The sequence below is a fragment of the Plectrocnemia conspersa genome, unplaced genomic scaffold, assembly GCF_051122295.1.
Source record: "Plectrocnemia conspersa isolate PC_06_02 unplaced genomic scaffold, ASM5112229v1 ptg000012l, whole genome shotgun sequence".
Lineage (NCBI taxonomy): Eukaryota > Metazoa > Arthropoda > Insecta > Trichoptera > Polycentropodidae > Plectrocnemia > Plectrocnemia conspersa.
Genome location: NW_028277176.1, coordinates 3,788,010 through 3,810,740, shown reverse-complemented (window position 1 = coordinate 3,810,740; position 22,731 = coordinate 3,788,010). Strand labels below are relative to the sequence as shown.

General features: G+C 30.5%; 1 protein-coding gene across 1 annotated transcript in view; it reads left to right on the top strand.

Moving 5' to 3' along the window:
• The window catches only part of LOC148227976 (major facilitator superfamily domain-containing protein 12-like), a 46,583-nt gene that overhangs the window by 13,754 nt on the left and 10,098 nt on the right, over positions 1 to 22,731 (top strand). Inside the window, exon 2 of the mRNA XM_088200027.1 lies at positions 21,516 to 21,693. The gene's annotated coding sequence lies outside the window, so the exon portion shown is untranslated. The remainder of the gene's footprint in view (positions 1 to 21,515; positions 21,694 to 22,731) is intronic.

The following is a 22,731-nucleotide window of genomic DNA, read 5'->3' as shown; positions in this document are numbered from 1 at the left end:
TACTTTTTGTGTGGAGAGAACGCACATTACTATTGTTCTTCAACTCTTGATTACCGATCGCCAGAATGGCCATCTAAGGCGTGTCCAAGAAGTGATGCAATTATCTCGCAATTAAATCTGCAATTTGCTAGAGCTGTTTGGGATCAGCATTATAAAATATGTAACACTTGGTTACATAGAGAGAGAGATGCAGAAGGTAGAACATACAGAAATGCCACAGATGCAAAGACAATACAAAAAACTGCATTGACACTAAATACATTAGTGGATCATCCATAAGTCCTAGCTGTATCATAGTCATCACAGCCCGCAATAATACAACTCGACACGCCAGCAAAGACTTTTAAGCTGCAGTCACACGTCACACCCCTCAAACCCCGAAACTATATCGATACTATTTTAGTAAATAGGGAAGGTGCTTTGATCTATCCTACTCTCCATGATTCGGCTAATGCGATATTTAAGGGCGGAAACAGACTATGTTGTTGCTACTCTGCTATTATATATATTGCTTGATTAAAAACTATTTTATTAACAGCTAGAGATTTTGTATTGATAGCAAGGGGTACTTATAAGTTAGGTTTCCACTAACCACAAAATTTATACACGTCTCTATGTATTTGCATAGATACTGACTGTAATTTTTAGTTCATTTAAGCAGTGTATTCTGTTCATTGAATCGGTGTATACTGGCATAACACCGACGGGAATAATAAACTTGTTTTTAGGAAGTCACAAATACCTATTGTATTTTTTATAGTAAGTTTTTCATGCTTTTAACAGTATTTGTGCTCAATGGGTGGTCCCGACACGTAAATTTTCGCTTAAAGCGAAAACTGATTAATTCTTATTAATTGATAATTTACTGACTAGAATTATAGTGATTTTATAAAATAGTTGAAAAATATGATATTTTCATAAATTAAACAAAGTTCAGTCGTGAATTACCACTTGATTTTTTAGCAGCTGTTTTAATAAAAAATAATATTTAAAACTGTAATGGTGGTTTACTAGTGAAAGAATCAATAGTCTGTTTCCTTTCTTTACCCAAATTGTGTTTTTTTTTAAATGTGTATGGTATAAAATCAATCTTTATGTCTTTTGAAACTATATGATAAGAATAGGCAATGTGAAAAATCGCATTAATAAAAATTTAGTTGCAGCAAAACCATGAATAAAATCATGTTTATTACTTATTGTTTAATTGTTATTTTAAACCATTCGTAAAAAAATGCTTTGTTATTCCTAATATATTTATATAATACATATTAGTAATGGTTTCTGCGTAACATAATTATAATAAATTACAAAATAATAATCAAGTACAGTGTGTATGCTATGAAATTTAATTGCGGTGTAAACGCTAAGATTATAGAGGAGATTATCTTACATGCGACTAAATTTGCAAAAAAGCAATTCTTTTGAGTTGTTGTTGCCGAGGGAAATAATGTAGAGAGATTGAGATCTACAGAGCGTTGCAAATCGCAGAGAGCTTTGGCAGAATGTCATTGTGTTTTGGAATGGCAGGTGAAAATTGATACTGAATTGTGTGCCGTGCGAAAAGATAAAAAATGTAATGAAATGAAGAAGAATAAAAAATGTTGAAATCAAGAATGTTTGGTATTTTTCTTTACTGTAATGTATCTTTGTTTATATTATTTGTTGAAATATATAAATATATATAATCGACCATATCAAAAATATTCAAGAATCTGGAATTCTATTGTGCCAATTTCATCTGAATCGTGACAAGTCGTAGGATAACTGAAATCTATCTATCCCAATAACTGAAGTCTATCCTTCCAAGTCACATGGAAGACAATGGCAAAAACATGTTCTAAGATTTTCGCCTGATTATCTCACTGTGTGTACACGAAGCGCCGGGTATTTTATTTATAACCCGACTCGGCTTTAAAGTTAACGGCGACTCGTTAAACATTCGACACACAATGGCAGTAAACTTCAAAATAGTTTTCAGAGGATCAGACGAATCGATTATATCACCAGACCGTGGAATATATGCGAAGTGATGGAAGTCTGTGTTCCGAGACTGACCAAAGCACGGTATTAATTATTCAGAATATATTTGCTATCTGGCATCAGATTTTAATGGAATATTCTCTTGTATATTAATTATTCATAAAAACTTGACCTGAAATTATTTTTAATTAAAATAAATATGACACAATGTACTACAATATTTTTGATACAAAAATAAAATAATTCGATTTATAAGTTAAATTAATATAAATTCAACATTTGAAGCATTATATGTTTTTAATGTAGTGTTATAAATTCGCGGCTACTAGATGAAAATCGGTATTTATCGGTCAGATGACTGACCGTATGGTTTGAAATTATTTTTCGGAATGCTGACGAACAAAATAGATTCCCCTATTTATATAATTATGCTAATTAGTAGTTACAGCATCACGAAAAATGGTAATCGCATCTAAAAATAAGTATGCTGGATCAAAACTCGTATGATCTCACGAACAAATAATATAATATATAACAGTAGGTTTTGTTATAAAATATCTTATAGCCTTTATATTAGTTTTAAAATTGAATATTTTCTAATAATAATATATGCTTTTTATTATCTAGTTGGTATGCATTGAAACCGATTATTAAAACATAAAATTTTACTATTGATGAAAGCCGCTTCATGGTAAAACCCGATGAGTATGTTGGCACAATAAACTTTATCGACTTATTTGAACTTAATAAAGTAATGCATGTTTTAATTTAGTTTTTTCTATATATATAAATTGTTAAAATATAATATAAATTTATATTATATAAATTATAGTAAATTTTTTCTTTAATAAAAATCGATATTTTGATTATTACAAAAACATAGTCTGTAAAGTTAGGCCTTAAGGGATTGACGAGAGCTTGCTTTTAAGAACGCATTAAAGTATTAAAAAATATATACATATTTTATGTATTAAGTTGTTATTTTAAAACTTTTTTTAAAAGTTTTATGTTGGCATTCACACGAAGGCATAATTACAAGTACTCACATAATGATTACTTGTAAGTAATGATTATTATTTAAAACAAAAACACTGCAGTTAAATATATATATATTTATTGTAATGTGAATTTAATAAGTATACAAAATAATTTTATTTTCATAATTTGTTGTATGACTTACAGTTCTACAAAGTTCTTTAAATTACTTGATGTACTAGGACAGATAAATTCACTTGATCACATGAGACGCCATGAGTGAGCAAACACGCTCCAGCGGTCAAGAGCGAGTCTCGCGTATAGAATGCCTAATTTCACTTTAGGACTATGCGTCTAACATTTTTAACTTAAATCAATGTTAAGTATAGATTATATCTAGACAACAATAATTCAAATCAACGCATGTCATGTTGCAATGGAATTTTTACATATGATCTATACTTCATCTTACATTATCTAGAAACAAATTACTATGATTTAAGAATAAATACAAAAATAAATTATTAAATTCTAGAGTTATGGAAGGTTATTGCCATTTTCTATTGCTGATTCATTACTGAAAAAATCATGCGATTGTTAATCTCTATTTGAATCGGTCGGATTTATTGCCTACCTCGGTTATGTTAATGTCGCATTATCCAGTTAAACTTAACCGTAGCTTCAAATAAATCATCCTTATTTACAGTAGGAATCCGGACGGCCGCGTCTGGGCAGGTGCATTCTAATAAGTGGCCTAAACTATATAACTGCAATCACGCAAGAATGTGATTTATATTAATCTCGTTTTAGAGATTGGCTATCGGGGCACATGCGGAAGAGATACAAGTTTCGCGCACTCGACTTTCCGACCCTGGCTTAACCGTGTCTTCCTGCTCGTTTTATGATAGTACCTACAAACATGATATACAGGTGGATTGTATCTAGATAATAATATCTTAATCAAATAAATTCAGAATATAATTTGGAAATGTGGTTATAACATGTATGTACTATATTGATTTTTTAAGCCAAGCACATAGATAGCATAGCGTCGTTAATCAACTAAAACCTATTATTGCCTTTTAGTATGTTTTTAATAACCTGTCTTTATAAAATAAATATATCAATATAACTACCATTAAAAGAAATATTATAAAATTGGGTTTATATGCCGTCCGGACGGCGGCTTCTGTCACGTACAGCCGGCAAATTTGCGCGCGATCGAAAAATGTGCCAATTAATCGCAATTTTTAAATTGTCATATTATTAAAATTACGCTACTGATAATTATTAAAGTTTGTGTGGACACTCACCAATACAATATCAGTGAAAACTTTTCGGTCGTAAATATTCAATTTACGCAAAATCTTTGTCGGCTTTTGCAAAATGCCATAAGGCATAAAAATGATACTTCAGAATACGAACACCACATGTGTGACTATCCTATAATTTGTCGCCATCGATTTTAAATATATAAGGATATTTTTTTAACAAAATCAAGTACCACTAATTATTTAATTTCATATGAAAAAAATATAGTATTGATATCTGTTAGAAATATTGTATATACTATCAAAAATATAATTAATCCCTTTTGGTGCTCAAAAATATTAAAAGATGTCAGAAAGAGTCTGTTGAAGTCCCCGATAAGCATGTGGTATTATAACTTGACTACGTGACCACGATGAAGCGCTCGACATGCGTGTTAACCATAGGACGCCTACGCGCAAACTGAAATTGAACCGAGTTACTCGTTTTATCTCAGTTTGCAAAACACCATATCATTATCTCTCACTCTCGTCACTTAAAACGCAAGAGAGCGAAAGGGGAAGTATCTCACCGCTCGCGCTCGAAAGAGCAGCTCCGACTTCGGTCCGTTTGCCGACAATGTTCGGAAGTGCTCGAAGCTGGCCAAGTCAACTGAATTACCACCACTTTACCTCCCGTTCTCGGTAACCTCGGACAACTTCCGAGAAATTTTAGAGCGGGCAGAACCGAATTCAACCAAAGTAACCCACTATATTCTTCGTCTTTGGCCAACCTTGGCCAATTACCAGAGACTGTAGTACAGGCATAAGAAAAACTATTTTGTTATGATCGATCAGTATTATAATTATATAAAAATCACTAATTTTGATTTTCCAGACACGATAGAAATTGAAAAAACACCTATGAGTCTTAAACCCTTGTTTTAAAATGGTTAATTGCACCGCAGATACAATTTTAGTGTCATATTCCTATTACAGTTTTGCCAAAAATATTTTCTGGCGATGCGTTTAAATACATGTAAATAAAAATGACTCTTTAGTCATTATGACTTTTTTGTTGGTTTTTTGAGGTTTTGTTGTATTTTGTACAATTTAATTGCATCAATTTATGATTTTTTTGATTAGTCAGGACCACTGACCGCGAGAAAAAAAAACATTGAAAAAATAACTAATGTAGAAAAAGCTTGTCATAAATACGCATTGACCGTGAAAATGCACTTGTCTCGCATACGCGTTAAAAGCGTAAGAATCTAAAATGCAATTAGTAGAGACACGTATTTTAAACATTTTGATATCAAATTTTCGCAAAGTATCTCATTTAAAAAATTTAAATATATTTTCTTTACATACTTTGTGCTTGCAAAATCAAAGTGAACTTCAAAAAACGGCATTTATTCCGAAAAAAATTGAGACAAATACGCTAAACATGCTTAAAAAATCATATCTTACGAAAAATTTATTTTCTATTATGCTGATGGTCGTGACGATCTTAAGTGTCAAGTGATTTGTATCATTAAATAAGCCAGTAACAACGATTTTTTTGTACCTTTACACAAAATATTAGCATTACATTGATAATACCGATAGAAAGTGGAATGCAAAAAGATAAGTGCAGTGTTGCCAAATCTTTGCTTGCTCAATGCGGTCACGCAAACGGTTGCTAGTCCGATTCCAAATCATTGAGCGAATGCGATCAAAATTTAGTCTTTGATGTATTCTAAAATAAAATATTATATATTCTGTTATTTTATGTACTTGTTTTATATTTTACAATCTTCTGAATACCTATTTGCTTTTAATTTTATTCATTAATCGGTCTTTGCGTATCTTTAATCTCAATAGTCTTAATAAAGTTTATTACCAAAAATGATTTATAACACATTGATATTGTGATAATTTAATTTAATTATAGTTGCTATTTCATTCATATTTTTTTGAACAATTTTTCGAAAAGGTGAATAGTTCAAAAGTAATGCGACAAAACAGTTTTAGATTCCATAAGAAAACAAATATTATTTTTTGTATTATACAAACATATTTTCATTCATTATTTAACACTTCTACATGAATTACCGCTATATGGTAATATGTTAAGAAATTATTTTATTCTTTGACTCTTGAAACTGGTATTGTGAATTAAAATATGGCAAATCACTTATTTCTTGCATAAGTTTATAATATTATGTATTCAACGTTTTTTAGTGTAAATATTGTTAATGGAGATACCGACATTACCATAAGTGGATGTAATTTAAGTCGTCGAGTATATCATACTACTTGTATTTTTTTAGTATACGTAATATAAATCATAAACATTTAAATATGTCTACATAATGGAGATACGCATTCTTTTTCAACTATATTTTTTTAATTAAAACGTATTTTGTATATTCTTGGTAATAAACTTGAATAAAGGTCATCTGATTAAAACATAAGACAATCTTGTAAAGGAAATATGTAAAATATAAATTATGAGTACGCATTAAATGTTTTAGAGCATAATAAAACGTATATAAAAAGATTTAAAACAAGTATATTTAGTATGCATATATGTATGTATTATACATATAGAGAAGAACTGGATAAGATTACTATTATATTGTATTGTATTAGTAAAAATCAGTACTAAAATATATAGCTAATATTTTTCCATAAAATGCCTGAAATTACTTATGAGTATGAGCTTAAATATCTTCAATATCATGTAAAAAAATTATATTTTTTATTATCGCAAAAACAAGATAAAAGTAATTTTATTTTGCGTGTCAAAAATCTTCTTGTATATTTTCCAAGAAAGTATACAAATAAATTATTAAATAATTTAAAGTTAGTATTACAGCAAGGTCTAATATTTTTAACATATATTTCAATTTTAATATCACTTTTATTTTTAAAAGCGTGTCACGGATACTCTTTATCGTCTGATCTCAAAATAAATCAATTTTAACGTTTTACTTTCATTGCATTCTTTAATAACCTAAATAATTTTATTTTTAATCAGTCTAAAAAAATATATGACAATTCAATCATAAGATTTGATTCAATCGCTCAAAGATTTTATTCAATTCAACTTTAAACTAGAGCATGAAAAGGGCTAATGTTCGTAACGGATTTTTCCATCAAAAAAATATACGTATTGTATTTATTTATATTTATTTTAGAGTATCTCTATAGTGACCGGTCAACTATATTACACTGTAGATTGCCTTTCGATTGGACAAAAATGAAAAATTATCTCTCGAAGCAACAGCAGCCGGCGCAAATGAAGTGAGATGATGAAAAAGGTGCACAACGGCTCTCTCTGATAACATATTAAATTTTGCCCTAACTAGATGCTCGTTTCCTGTGCAGAAATTTTAATTAAAAGCCTTTACGTCCAGCATCTGTTGTATAATTGTTTACCTTCGGTGTTTTCATGAAAAACTAAAAAAAATATTAGCTATAACTATGTATTGTACTTATCCATTTTTGATACGTTCAAATTTAATTAACCGTTTTTTGTAATTGCTTTGAATAATATATTAAAAATAACAGCTTCATTGAAACCAGATTTTGTTTATTTAATATAGTGTTCTTGTTAAGTGCGATAACGTTTTACAGTTAAATAGTCCGAGTTTTATTGGCCGGTTTAAGAGCTATACGTGTTGAACCTTCTAAAATTAACCTGTTTGCTAGTTTCTGAAGTAAGACGTAATCGCTTGTTGAATCTGCGTTACCCGATGGATGTTAAGATTATTTTGGTGCATAATTATATATTCATTGGAGTCGTTGTCAATAAATTAAAATGTTACAAATAAATCCATCTTAAAAATGTGTCAAATGAATACGAAATGCTGTGTGTGATTCAACCATAAATTTGTCACAATAATGATAACTCATCTTTATAGTTTTAGTTCAAATTTAAATAATATAATAAATAAGCTTTAGTTTGTATGTAATAAAATATTTATTTCGTGTATTTTTTTTAAATAACATAATTCAGCTATAATATTGAGTGCTCAGTAGTTTTATCTAAGCAGAAGATCATTGATCTGATTTATGATGTTTGTTACTTGTACAATTTGGACGTGGGAATGAGCACATATATTGTAAAATATGTAGAAAAATTAAATAAAGGATTTACACCGTAATCCAAGTGTTTCGCTGGTCCTTCGACGTCAATGTTATAATTTGGCATTCTGGTTTTTCAATCTTTCTCATTCATCGAGATATAAGAAACTTTATTTTCAATTTTTTACTTTCTCGAGTATTCTCAAGAAATTTTGCTAAATAAAAAAAATATGTAATATATAATTATTGGTTATAATAATACAGTTTATTATTGTAGATATCTTTATATACATAAAAATGTAACATATGTATGTATATAAATATATCTAGAATAATATATATTATTTATTTTTGCAATAATTTTTCGCAAATATTTAAAAATGTATTTTTCTGGACTTTTGAAATTTTGATAAATAAAAAAAATGTAATATATAGTATGCGAATTTATTAATACAGTATATTATTATTATATATATATATATATATATATATATATATATATATATATATATATATATATATATATATATATATATATATATATATATATATATATATATATATATATATATATATATATATATATATATATATATATATATATATATATATATATATATATATATATATATATATATATATATATATATATATATATATATATATATATATATATATATATATATATATATATATATATATATATATATATATATATATATATATATATATATATATATATATATATATCTTTATATATAATATTTAAATGTCTTTACTGTTTTTATTGTTGCAATAATTTTCCGCATATATTTAAACATTATAAAATAGCTTTGATAATATTAGAACATTTATCATTTTGTAAAACATATTAATAGGTATATATTATTAAATCAACAAGTTTTTTTGAAAAAGTTTTGGTGGAAAAAAACTTTCTTGAAAGTCCCCATACATTTTTAAATCTGTCGATTCCCACGGTTTTTTCTTAACTGAATATTATTGTAGTGCTTAGATTAGTAAAGCAAAAATTATATAAAATTAGAGTACTCAAAAAAATCGGTAGCAATTTACTAAGAAATTGCAAAAAATGCATATTTTCAAACATCTGTCACGGACCCACCCTTTCTCATACAGCTTTGACAAAAATTCAGTAGATGTAAAATATTCAAACTTTTGTACAAGTTTATTTATGTAGCTGGCTCTCAATTTTCCTACTCTCTCACTCGTCTAAGCTTCTCAAATGACCATTATAAAAGATTTGACGCTTAGTCACATCTCTGCAATAATTTGTTGTTTTATTAATAATAAATTTAAAATCATTGAAGAATGGATGTTTTTTATTTAATTCATTAAAGAAGTTGATAAGGACTTATCTATATTCTTATATTTTAATTCGAAACATACACATTCTATGCTTATAATATATAAAAATCATTAAATTAAAAATAATAGTATGTAGAATATAATGTTTTTTATTTATTACTTCTTCAGTTATATATGTAATTATATAGCTATCTAGGGTACCACAAAACAGTGAAAGATCAACTGTATGCTTCATAAGATTTCCATGTCGTCTGGACGAAGTACCGTTACACGAAATAGCATGCTTGCGTGCGACACCCCTCCCACTTCTATTTCTAGAGGATCAGCATCAGTTCTGGATTGTTAAATGAATAAATTTGATTAACCTACAATACCACTAACTTTATTCCATAATTTTGCTACTTATGTATCTGATTTTTTTTTAATTTTGCGCAGAATTTCAAAGATTTTTTAAATAAATATAATTATTATAGACATTATTAAATGTGTTCCTACTATTGTTGTTTCCAAAAGCAATAAAATATTTGTATTTATTATAAGAAAAGAGCATTATTATATAATAAAAATAAAATGGTGAATATTTCTTTAGAAGCGCAGGGTAACACCCCTACGGTGTATGGCTGAGAGGCAAATAGTAGTGGATTCTAATTAGAATGTAACGGTAAACCGTCGAGCTCGATAGGGAATTTTATGATGCCAACTGTATATGCATGGCGATTCCGCTCAAAAGGTTAATATAGTCATTATTTTTTGTAAATAAATGTTAAACTATGCTTTAAGGTATTTCGAAAAAAAAGCACATGGCAAGAAAAGTGAAAAACCAGTTAATTTCTGATATAAAATTAGGTCCACACAGCGATAAATTTTACAGTATTTTTTAAGGGCTATTTTTAATTGCAGTATTTGTCAGCTCTTAAAATTATTTATTGTCAGTAAGATTAGATAATATATTAGTTATTTATCTCTTAACTCTTACCTGTTTTAATAAATACGGTATAGTATAACATTCTTGTAGAACTGACATAAATATTACGCAGTATATATATTATATATATATATATATACTTTTTTATTCTCGCAACGATGTCTATTAAGGAAGTAGTAATTCAGAATAAGAGATCACTAAAAAATATCTTTCCGGTAATATCCACATAAACCATCGCATTTTTCTCTCTGACCACCGCTCCTGCCTCTTCATGGAAACCTTCTTGCATTGACCTCCAGCGGTTAATACCTGCGAGATACCATCTAGACAGGATCCGCCGGCGACTCTGCCAAAGCAATTCGCGAGCCACAGATTGATCTCACATCGTGTGGGTGGAATCAGGTGCAGTGCCGTTATGTTGGCTCAGGGAGCGTGCCGCGAAATACATTATATATCATTGACTTCTAATGCCGACTCTAATTTGCATACACCTTTTCCGGCGAAACTCTCGATGATTGCTATGATCCGGGGGCTGTTCGGTCAGGGCCTTTACTACAATACACCCCGGGGACATTGCATTCAATTTGCGAATCAATCACGCCGCACGACTGTGATGGATGAATGCAAATGTGAGGTTGTCTGCGGATCTGATCTGGTAAATATTATCTGGCGAGGAAACAACCGCCCTTTCACCCACCGGTCGGGTTGGGTTGAATTGGACGAAAGGCGTGTATGAAGTGCCACGCATAATCGTTAAGTGCGATATTGAATTAGAGAAAACGGAGGATAATGCGATAGAAGTGTTTATAGCCATGTCGTTTGTTTGTGGATATGAATGGGAATAGCATTAAATGGAACGATGTCGGTTAGATGCTGTTAGCTAGTTGGATATAAACGGGTTTTTATTTTTAGCAATTGTACATTATATGTGCTTCCAACAGAAGCTTATTTATGAGTTTCTATAATGTATATTATTCTCGGCAATATATAAAAATATCAAATAAAGTACGCCGCCATACAATAATATCATCCATGAGCCCTAGCGGTGGCCCGTCGTATTGCGTTAGCTGAGTTGCGATTAATTCTATGTATAAAAATTAATTAAAAGACGGCGAGATCTTTTGTTAAGATATTTCTGATCCTCGAATCTCATACTTCCGGAATCATTACATTATTTTTTATATATAAATTTAACTGTGGTCTGATTTCAGTCACGGTTCGCGTTCGGAAGTGAGAGCGAACATCCATAGCGTTCTTGCATCCATAATCGATTATCCGTAGCTAGTTGCTCAGCGATTCTACGTGCGTGTCGGTATGAAATCCAAAAAAGTCGGACATGTCTGTAATTTAATAAACTTTCGATTGTTTTTTGCTCAGTGAGAAATCGAAATCACTGCTTGAATTTCGTTTTCTGACCTCACAGTCCGTGTCGACGGCGCCTGGCTAAAAACAATAACGAACGTGATTTTCTTATATAATATAATTCCATCTCACACTAAAGCTTTTCAACCCAGATAAAATATAAGATAGGTAATTGGAAAAATATTTTGCCGGACGTTGTGAGTACACACAACACTAGATATAAAACGAAACAACGTATTTTTGATTGATCAACTGTTACTATACAAGGTTTGATCGGCAACTACTGCTATACAAGGCCAGACAGCTCGCGCGTGACGTCATCAATGAGATGGATAATACAACAACAGAGCTATATACAGAGTTTTATCACTATATAAATTTATAAATGTGTTATAAATAAATATACACAAATAATTCTAGTCTATTTGTATATTATTAAAAACTTTGAACAGTATTCATACTTATTAATAATCCTAAATAATCCTAATAAATATCTGTTTTCTATCGAACAGATCATAGGTACATTTTTTTTAAAACTAGTCTTTTATTTTACATATAGTATATATTTACAACAGATAGTCTTTTTATAATATTAAGTACCTAAACAAACTTAAACCCTAATATATCACATAAGTTTATAATTATAAAAACATATATAGATATTTAGCTACCTGTTTATGACTTTTATTTATAGATGAAAATTTGGTAAAAACATGTTTTCAAATTGTTATTTTTATTATTATTTTTAAATATATATATATATATATATATATATATATATATGCATTTTTTTACTTTATTAACAATGGAGTCTTAAATACTTAATCAGCCAATGCAAACATAGGTTGTTTATTGTGACTGCCCACCGGTATCCTTTTTAACGCATTTTTTCAAGCTGTAACTAGAGCTAAACTTGCGCCTCTCGCTCTTAAGCATGACTCTAAATTCCTCTTTCTCAATAATGATGGTTCAGGATTAAAAATGTAATCATGCTTCTGCATAATTCAGAATGAACGGGCCCATGCTCTCAGGGGCACCCCGACAAAGCCGCGCAGGACAATCCCGCGCCGTCATAGCCGCGTAAAGTCAAAACAAAATTCATTTTATAACATGGTTTTTATTTATTATTAATTACAAATATATATATAGGAAAAAGGAGGCGTCTCGCTACCGCTCGCGCCGACTTTCACTGTAGAACCAAACAACCTAACCTTTGTTTAATGATATTGTATTGATTTATTTTCATTTCGGTATATTTTATAACTGTCCAGCATCATCCAATCTATGACTAACTGTTCAAAAAGTGAATCACTAGTGATAGAGCTGTCCACAAAACAAAATAATTAGAATTAAAAAAAATATTTTCTTTTATTTTATTCAATTTTATAATTTTGCTTTGCGCGGCAATGTCGGCATTGTATTGCGCGTGATTGTCTTGCGTGGCTATGTCGGGGCGGCTTAGTCGGCGCGGGATTGTCCGGCGCGGCTTTGTCCCCGCTCTCAGGCGACATATCTTCACTTAAGGTTTTTTTTAGTACGATTCTATTTTTCGCTTGTATATATTCTCAAATATAATACACACTGGTTATTTTACCAAAATACTATATTTATAAGCAATGAAATTTAAAAAAATTGCATAATTTTAAACAAATATTTATTTTTTATAATAAAATTTCAAAATATACGAAATATCTTAATTTTCCGAGAACGTTTAACACCAGATTTTTTCCTTTTATTTATTTAAGCAGGCCTAGGGCTTCCAACGATTTTTAGAGGCCCTATGCCTGCCTAAATAAATCTTTAAAATTCGGACCAATTATTTACTTTCAAATACACGAGCTAAATTAAAGAAATTGTCAACAACTCAATTAGAATTATTAAAAAGTATATAAAATTGTAGTAATTAAACCATCACTTTAAAATATTATTTAATAACACTTTTATACCATAAGAAATTAGAACAGGAAAAATTAAGCTAAATTCTAGATTTCAAATAAAAATATCTGAAGCCAACCTGAGTTGAAATGGAGTCGGAGTGTCTTCATTGCGTGTCAAGTTGTATTATTGTCGGTTGTGATTTTTGTGGTGCAGATGGGATCTGTTGTAATCTGTTCTAGTGATGTTTTTTGGATGATCCGCTGATGTCTCTCGTATCGACGCTGTCTTTGTGGGGTTTCTCTCCTTCTGTGGCTAAATGTCTCATATTTTAAAATTCTGGTTTGAGGCAGCTCTAGTGAGTCGCATATGAAGATGTTTGCGAGCCAAGTGCGTCGCTTCTTGGAAACACTCATGAAATGAGTTCGTGCCTTACTAGAAACGGTCCAGATCTATTTATTATCAGTAACTAAATAGTTCAAATAACAATAGGGTAGCGCAGTGTATAATATACTGTCTATCGCACTTTCTTTTACTATTAGGTGGTCCATGAAATATTTTAGTGTGTAGCGCCACTTTTAAAATGGATTGATTTATATTTTCCTTTGTTCGAAATAGTTGTAAATTTTAACAAACTGTGCAGGTGACTATAACAGCTTCAAAATCACAATAAAATTATAAATTTCACCATTATTGCTGATCTCGATGTTGTCGTACATTAAAAACAAACCAAACCTCTTGAAAAGTGTTTATATTAATCATTACGTATTTAAATCACTCGCTAATCACTGTACGTACGATCCTTCAGAATTGGAACACGACAATTTGACTAAACAGTAATCCCCGTCACAATAACGGTTAACCATTATTATGATACAGTGCGGCCCGAGATCGTGATTCAGACACACGACCGACACGCCATAATTTATTGCTAATGCGTAATTGATACCCGATGTGTTTGTTTTACGGCCCAAAAAAATAAATAATATCGCAACCAAAAAACATCGACATACTCCTACCGGTCACTAGAGTCACGTCCGTCGATAAAAGCTAACGACCCCCATATACAACCAACGTACCGGTAGGTCCAAAAGTAACCGGCCTAATTACATATGATACAGATCTTTTATTATTTAATCATATTTCAACGCACTTTTTATTATCTCACTATGAATGTCTCAAATTGTATAATGATAATATCTGAGGCTGTGGTTCATCTGACGAAGTTTGAGAATATAAATTAATACCCTTTTTTGTGTAGTTGCTGAATCATATTCTTGTTAAGTCTTCTCAGAGTATATCACATAATGTTTTGACGAAGGTTTTTAATAGCTTACAAGTAATCCTGATTATTTAATATTATTATTTTTTATTTATACGTTATAAGAGCTGATACTTTTAGACCTTTCGATACGTATATTTAATATTTAGTGCCGATTTTATGACGGCATCAGATACGATACAAAATCGCTTATCACTAAAGACAAATTGCGCTATCCGTCTTGGGTCAAGAGTTTATTTCTAGGGAGGTAAGACGATCTTTCCGTTAAGGTCATGTGTGTAAGTCATAGTAATCTATCGTGGCGAAAACCGGAATCAATCTAACCGCGTGCTATCGTGCGCTATCTGACTTTGCATTGTGTGCAAAAATATGAGACGGTGACATATCGCTTTTTATTAACAGTTAGATGCATATATTTCAGTGGTCAGATTTATAGTTGTTGTCAATGTTATGGCTGTGTCACCCGCTATAAAATAAACGCGTGTATCTACTAAATTTATCGCAAATCAAACGCAGTGGGGCTTATTGGTGATTAATATATCATGGCTTTTAATACAAGCGAAAATTTAATTAGCATAATGGAATTTTAATATGGTTTATTTATCATATATTATAATCCCTTCCAATAGATATTGACTCGAATTTCTAAGCATGTAAATTTTCTTGAAAACTTGTATAAATAAATACACGGCGCACTGTGGGGTATTTGCGTTGTGGGCAGCCAAAATTATTTATACACTTTAGTTGATTCCATAAGTGCTCTTAGTCAAATATATAATATTATAAGTGTTAAAAAATACATTATAGAAAAAAAATTTTTTTTAAAAAACTTAAAAAAAAAACTTTTTTTTTTATTTTTCATGAAATAATTCATGAAATTTTATTTTAATAAGTATTCAAAGTATTTCTTGAATTGTAGGCCCGAGGAAGAGGAATTCCGTGTTGAACAGTCGTGCGTATTTCGCCGCGTCAAGTGTTAAAAATAAAAAATAAATTGTATATGTCACAAAGTTTGATATTTGCTGTTTATTTAACAAGAAAAAGTATTTGACTAGTATTTTATCATACTCGGTATCGTTTTCATTTTTAAATATGTGTATATTTGATGATTCTAAACAAATTTTTATTTTATTAGTACGCAACCCACAATTTGAGGTTTACTGATTTTACCATGGTGATCGTATTATTAAAAAATAACAATCATTATAAAACCGTATTTTAAATTTGACGTTAACTCGTCACCTAATTAAAAAGTTATAATAGTTTAAAACGTTTAGGTCCTAACTTTTGCGACTAAGCCCCGTCCCATTTTTAAGAATAATGGTATGCAATGTGTTAAAAACCGCAAAAATGCGGCAATTTTACATGTATCATAAAGAGAGAAACCTAAGCTTTATATTGTATATAAAATCTACATTAAAAAGTGGTGGGAAATATAACTAATGAAATCAAAATTAGAAAAAAAAATAGGAAGAAGTACTAAAAAATGGTACTTATTCAAAACAACATTGTGTGTTTAATATGACAGCAACTGCAACAAAAAGCTATGAAACGTAGAAACAATTACCTGATTTATCATAATCAATGGTTTGGATTTTTAACTGTACTTAAATAAAATTATAATAATTGTCCAATGTACGAGTATACAATCGACGCCGAGAAAACGATGCGTGCACTCGAAGGAATGACTGACTTCCGACCGATCGTGGGGGCGCTAGCGTTATGCAAGGAGTGGGGGAATTGTTGATTATTATGCGAAAAATTATCAGCTTTACAGAGCAACTTTTTTTTTACCTGCACTTAAATTTTCATAATTGACTTTTGGCCGCCCAGATCGACCAAATACCCCACCGTGCGGCGTCCATTACTAAGGAGAGCGGCAACCGACGCGCCCTCACTGCCGATCTGCGCACGAGTCACGCCAAAGGCGCGAGGCCCGCGCATGCGCATCTCAATATTTACCCCTGAGATTGCAACAATATCCTATGAAATAATATTTATAAGAATATTGTAAACAGTAAAATAAAAAGTCAATATAATTTTGAAACATAATATCGATACAACCCAAAACCGTGGTTTAATGATGATGCTAAAAATTCTTTTAAGAAAAGAGATGAGTCATACAAAATTTCTAATAGATATTTTATTTATATAATTAATTTTGGACTACCTAGGATTTAAATTTGAATTTTAACTTGTAATTTAGGTTTTGAAATGAATTATTATTATATTTAATGTGATTTTAAAAATATTTAGAATACCCTAAGAGTGTGATGAAAATATATACGTACATATTTTGTTAAAAAAACACAATTAAATATTTGAAACTTTCATTAAAATAATCTTATCATATTAGATATGTTATAGAAAAATACATTTTTTTACAATTTCGTAAATTTTTTGTCGTTTTTTGCCTAATACCAATTTATTTATTCGCAGTAAATAATTAAAGGTGTTGTAATCATACACATGTTGCATTCAAATATTTACCAAAGAAAATTACCACATTTTGGATTGAATATATATGTGTAAAATAATGTAATAATAAGTCTATCTCTGAGAAAATGTTAATACCTTTTCGATAAAATTGTATTTGAATATGTGATCCTTGACACGCGAACTCCGAAAAGCCTTTGTCAAAGATCATTATAAATCGAATTTGTAACAACGACGTTCTTAAAACATTTTATTTGTTGCTCTTCACCCTTAATTTTTCGTTGTTTTTTAATCTTAATTTAATGACTTCGTATATAAGGTATTATTGTATCGGCCAACGCTGACAAAAAAAGTGCGGTTGTAGACAAATTTTTTAGTTTTTCGCTGCGCAACAAAATCTTGATAATTTCTTACTTCTTGAAATAAAATAGCTATACAATCAAAATCTGCGCGAATAATTACTTATTTTCAAAACAGTTATAAAAAAATGATAAAAATTTATATTGCACTCAAAATTTAAATGACAATCGATCAGTGAAATATATAAAAAATATTGTTTTGTGAGCCCTAAGATATTTTTTCGATTTAAAAATATATATATATATATAACGAAGATAAAAGGTTAAAGCAAAACATCCACAAAATTTGAGCTACTTGACAAAACATACATTTAGATAATATGTAGTGACGATGGACGCTTTTCGCTTGGCGACGCGACGGAAGGACGTTTTCCGACCGGCCCCTCAATCACTTTCTTGTAACTATGTAAGCATTTAACTCTTTTGTAACTATGTAAATGATATAGTTAAAGCATTGTTTCATTGTCGACCCTAAAAAATCCATTACTATTGTATGGTTTTCATAAGAACAATATATCCTAATTTTGAAACCCCATTATCTAATAAAAAGGAGAGGATATAATAAATAAAAAGGCAATATATAATATGTAAAAAATGTATAAATTCCGTTCCATTATACATTTACTTTTCGCAGTGGCGTAGCTATGGTGGGGCGGAGGGGGCGGGCCGCCCCGGGCGGCACTTGCTTGGGGGCGGCATATTCGCGATGGGATCGTCTAGTGTGGTTCTTAACCCTGAATGCACTAAAACATATATAAATCCACAAATAACAAAATCTTAATAATAATAACCAATTTATTATTTTAAGAATTTTTTATTTTATGACCCTGCAAAAAATTATGAGGGGGGCGGCAATTTTAAGGATTGCCCTGGGCGGCACATGCCCAAGCTACGCCACTGACTCTTCGATATTCAAATAATTAAAAGTAAAGATTGTTTGTAAATATAATCATCTTTAGATAGGTTTATAACATATTACGACCGTGTAACGTTGAGTATTTCAATTTGGATTGTGACGGTGGCATGTGTTGAAATTTTGGAAAAAAATCAGGCATTACATATTGGACGATATATATCTACAATATACTTTTTTTGCGTTTTATTCGACACGTAACGATTCGATTGAGCGTAAAGTTGATTTCGAAAGGACTTTCACAAAGTTAAAATTGAACCGCATATAAATAAATAGCCTGTCCAGCCAACAAATTCAATTAAAACTAATAAGGAGATGACCAGTTTGTTTTGCGGCGCCAGAACTGGATCTAATGCCTTCTTGTGGCCAAGTGTCGAAACGAATGTTTGCTAATTACTGGCAGAGTAACAGAACTAGCAACCACTGACCATTGGTCAGGTTTCCACATGCAAGTTACATACATAAGTGGAAAAGTTGAAAAAAATCATGATAAATGATCGAAACGTATCTCCGGCGCGATTATGACATTATCATAAAATTACTATAAATATAAATTATTATTTTATTATGCGCGTGTCGATTAATAATAATTGTTGAGAAAGCTTTGCTTTATTGTAAAATATATGACCAAATTTTCATATGTCGTCTGTCAAACGCTGGCAGCCGGCAATTATATGCTGATTAAGCGGTTGTGTGACATTTGAGTAATTCGGACTATAAAAAATATAAATAATAGTGCGTGTGTTTTGATTGATAATCCAATTGGTTGATTGAGCGATAAATCGTTAGTTTTACATATATAATATTATATTACATGCTTTATACTATATATTATGTGTAATATAAAAACGTAATGACGAGAGTTCCCATTCAATATACATATATTATGCACGGTTTTTTTAATATTAGATAATCAGATAGATTCACTGTTTTTTTTAATTAATTTGATCGTTAAATCAATAAATATATTACAAAAATTTAAAAATAGCAATTTAATAATAGTCCAGTTAAATATTTATCACATGAATTGTTTATGATCAATTAAGTTTGCTTCCCTTAATTTTTCAGTGGTTACAATGTATGCAAAGACAAGCTCTGAGCTTAATTGAAAAAATATATATCTTTTTAGAACCCAATGAAGGTTTAAAGCGTATTTTCTCTGAGCGTTTTTCATAACTCATAATTTTATTATAGTACAATAGTTAAAAAGATCATTAAAATAATTGCAGTATATGTTTTTGCTCCGCTAACCAGTGCTTAATAAAAAAAAGGAATTTGCACTTTAACCTGTTAGGTGAGCCAAAAAGCGGTCAGCCCTAAATATCTTCATGGAGCAGGCAGCACAGTTTCTAAGATTACACAAAATTCATAAATTAACGAGACACTGTAAAATGCGATTTAATTATGTATATATTAGATAATAACAAATATTCTAGGGTCATCCAGATCCATCTGACTACTAAATTATACCTATTGATTGTAAATTTTACTACATTATAAATGTCATCTATGTTGTTAAATTGCCGCTGGAATGCTGGTAACAGTTTATTTTATAGACATACATAAATAGAGAAACGTAGATGCCGCTATTAGGCGATGAAGTTGATCTGGCAGGTCTTGAAAGTCGAAGAGTATACGTTGGAGTGAGTGTGATCTGTCGTGATGTGTTCTTGTGATGATGTTGGATGTCGTGATGTGTCTTGTGCAGTGATGCTGTGACGCCGCGTCTCCCCTCTATGACCAATAGTCACATATTTTATAATGCTGGTTCGAGACAGCTCTAGCGATTCACAGATAAGGATGTTTGCGGGCCAACTGCATCGTTTTTTGGACACACCCAAGCAGGATATGTGATTCACATGGCGATCCTTAAAATTTCTTCCCCCCCCCATACATTTTTTGCAGGGACATAAATTCAGCATTTCTTAAAATAATAAATTAGTTATTATTAAGCTCTTGTTATTCGTGGATTTATATATGTTTTAGTACATTCAGGGTTAAGAACCACACTAGACGATCTCATCGCGAATATGCTGCCCCCAAGCAAGTGCCGCCCGGGGCGGCCCGCCCCCACATAGCTACGCCATTGCACCCACGACATATGTTCACACCTTAAAATGTAAATGGTACAGATGGCCACCCCAGCGATTGGTAAAAAAAGGGTAGAATAGCAATATTATTCTGCGCAGGATAAAATATATCGTATAGCGCAGATTCTTTTCAAGTAGTAGTTTTTTTCTACGGTACTTATGAGTGATTAATGTCCGTGAAATATCAAGATCACGAAATCTCTTATCCATCGTTGTGAAAATACTGCGGGTAGCTTAAAATTCGAGACTTGTTTTCGTTTTTTGAAATGGTCGTTATAATAACCTTTAAATTATAGCAATATGTGTAGTAGTTAAAACTCTTCAAATATGTGTTTTTGTAGCTGATTGATTTACCCAGTTGTAACATATTGGGCTAACGCCTGGAAAGTTAGAACAAAATATGTAAAAATAAATAAAAAAACATAAATTTGTCAGATTCATTAACTAACCCCCTTCAGATTAAAAGATTAACGCTTATCATCATAAAAATGGTCAGTTCCACACGCGATAAAATATTTTTTTTCGTTGAAGAAAAAATGGGTTTCCGCGTTAAAAATATACCATGTGAGACCATTAAAGATGATGGTTAATCATCTTGTGAGTATATAAGGCAGATTGAAAACGCGCGTAGCCGTTTCCAATCTGCCTTATCGGTCAACATAAATTTATTTTTGTAGAAATTCGCCACCTAGACCTCCAACTTTGGTTCAAATTCGAACGAGCAAAGATCGCAAAAACCACTACTTCTCTATTCTCAACCACTGGTCCAGCTCGTCGCTCAGAATCCAGAGCGACCCACTTCTAAGACGCCTGCAGCCTACGGACGCACCCATGGACAACCGTTACAAAACGTGTGTATGTGCAAGAATCAATATTTTTTTATTAAACTGAAGTGCAAAATCTTGTGGTATATATTCATCTGTTTGACAAAGATGATTTGTGCTGCTATATTTGCGATGGTATCTCCTTATTTAATTGATTTATAGATTGCCGACAATTCATAAGAGCTTATTAATATTGCACAATACATGCTATTTTCGTTTGTGTGTTTGTGAAAGGTCCTTAACGTTCGAAAGTCGGTCATTTTGCGCAAAATCTCAGCTTTTTAAGGTCCGATAAAACGTCGCTTTTCAACACTAATTAAAATTTCAGCATTTTATAAGATCGCTTTCGCTTGAAACGGTCCTTATTTAAAAATGCGACGGTTCTATTTAAGAGCTTCGAAAAAGAATTTTCGCCGTGGGTAAGCGGTGCATAAAAAAAATGAACTTTTTAATATTCAATATCACTTTGCATGAATAAAATATCTGTTTAAATAGGACAAAGTCGTTTCAAAATTAAAATTAAAGCACATTTTTCAGACAATTTTACTTGAAGCGTAAGATGTAATTATTAAGTAATTAAAAATTATATTTTATTTTTACCCGTTGAGCTTCTTTAGTCTTTATCATTTACTTTGTACTGAAACTAACTTAGAATAATTTTTTTTTCGAGAATAAACACAGCTATGTAAAATAAAATAATATATAAACTTGCAATAATTTTATAATATATTTAATAAAAATACAGATTTTATTACAAGATACCGTTAAAGTTTTAACAACTTTAAAAATAAATTGAATCAATATGAATTTAATAAAGCTTTCAAGTTTTGCATTATACGCAATAAAAGTGAGACAATTATTTTGTAATATGCTTTATTTTTACTGTAATTTTCTATGTTGAGAATATTAACGACTAACGCAATAAATGCTTACTTTCAAATAATTTAATTATAAAAATAAGTTTTGGAAGGTTCTGCGCATTGTTTTAATCAATAATAGACAATAATATAAATAAATATTAATTAATAATTGCATTGAATGGATATTTTTTATATTTGATAATTTAATA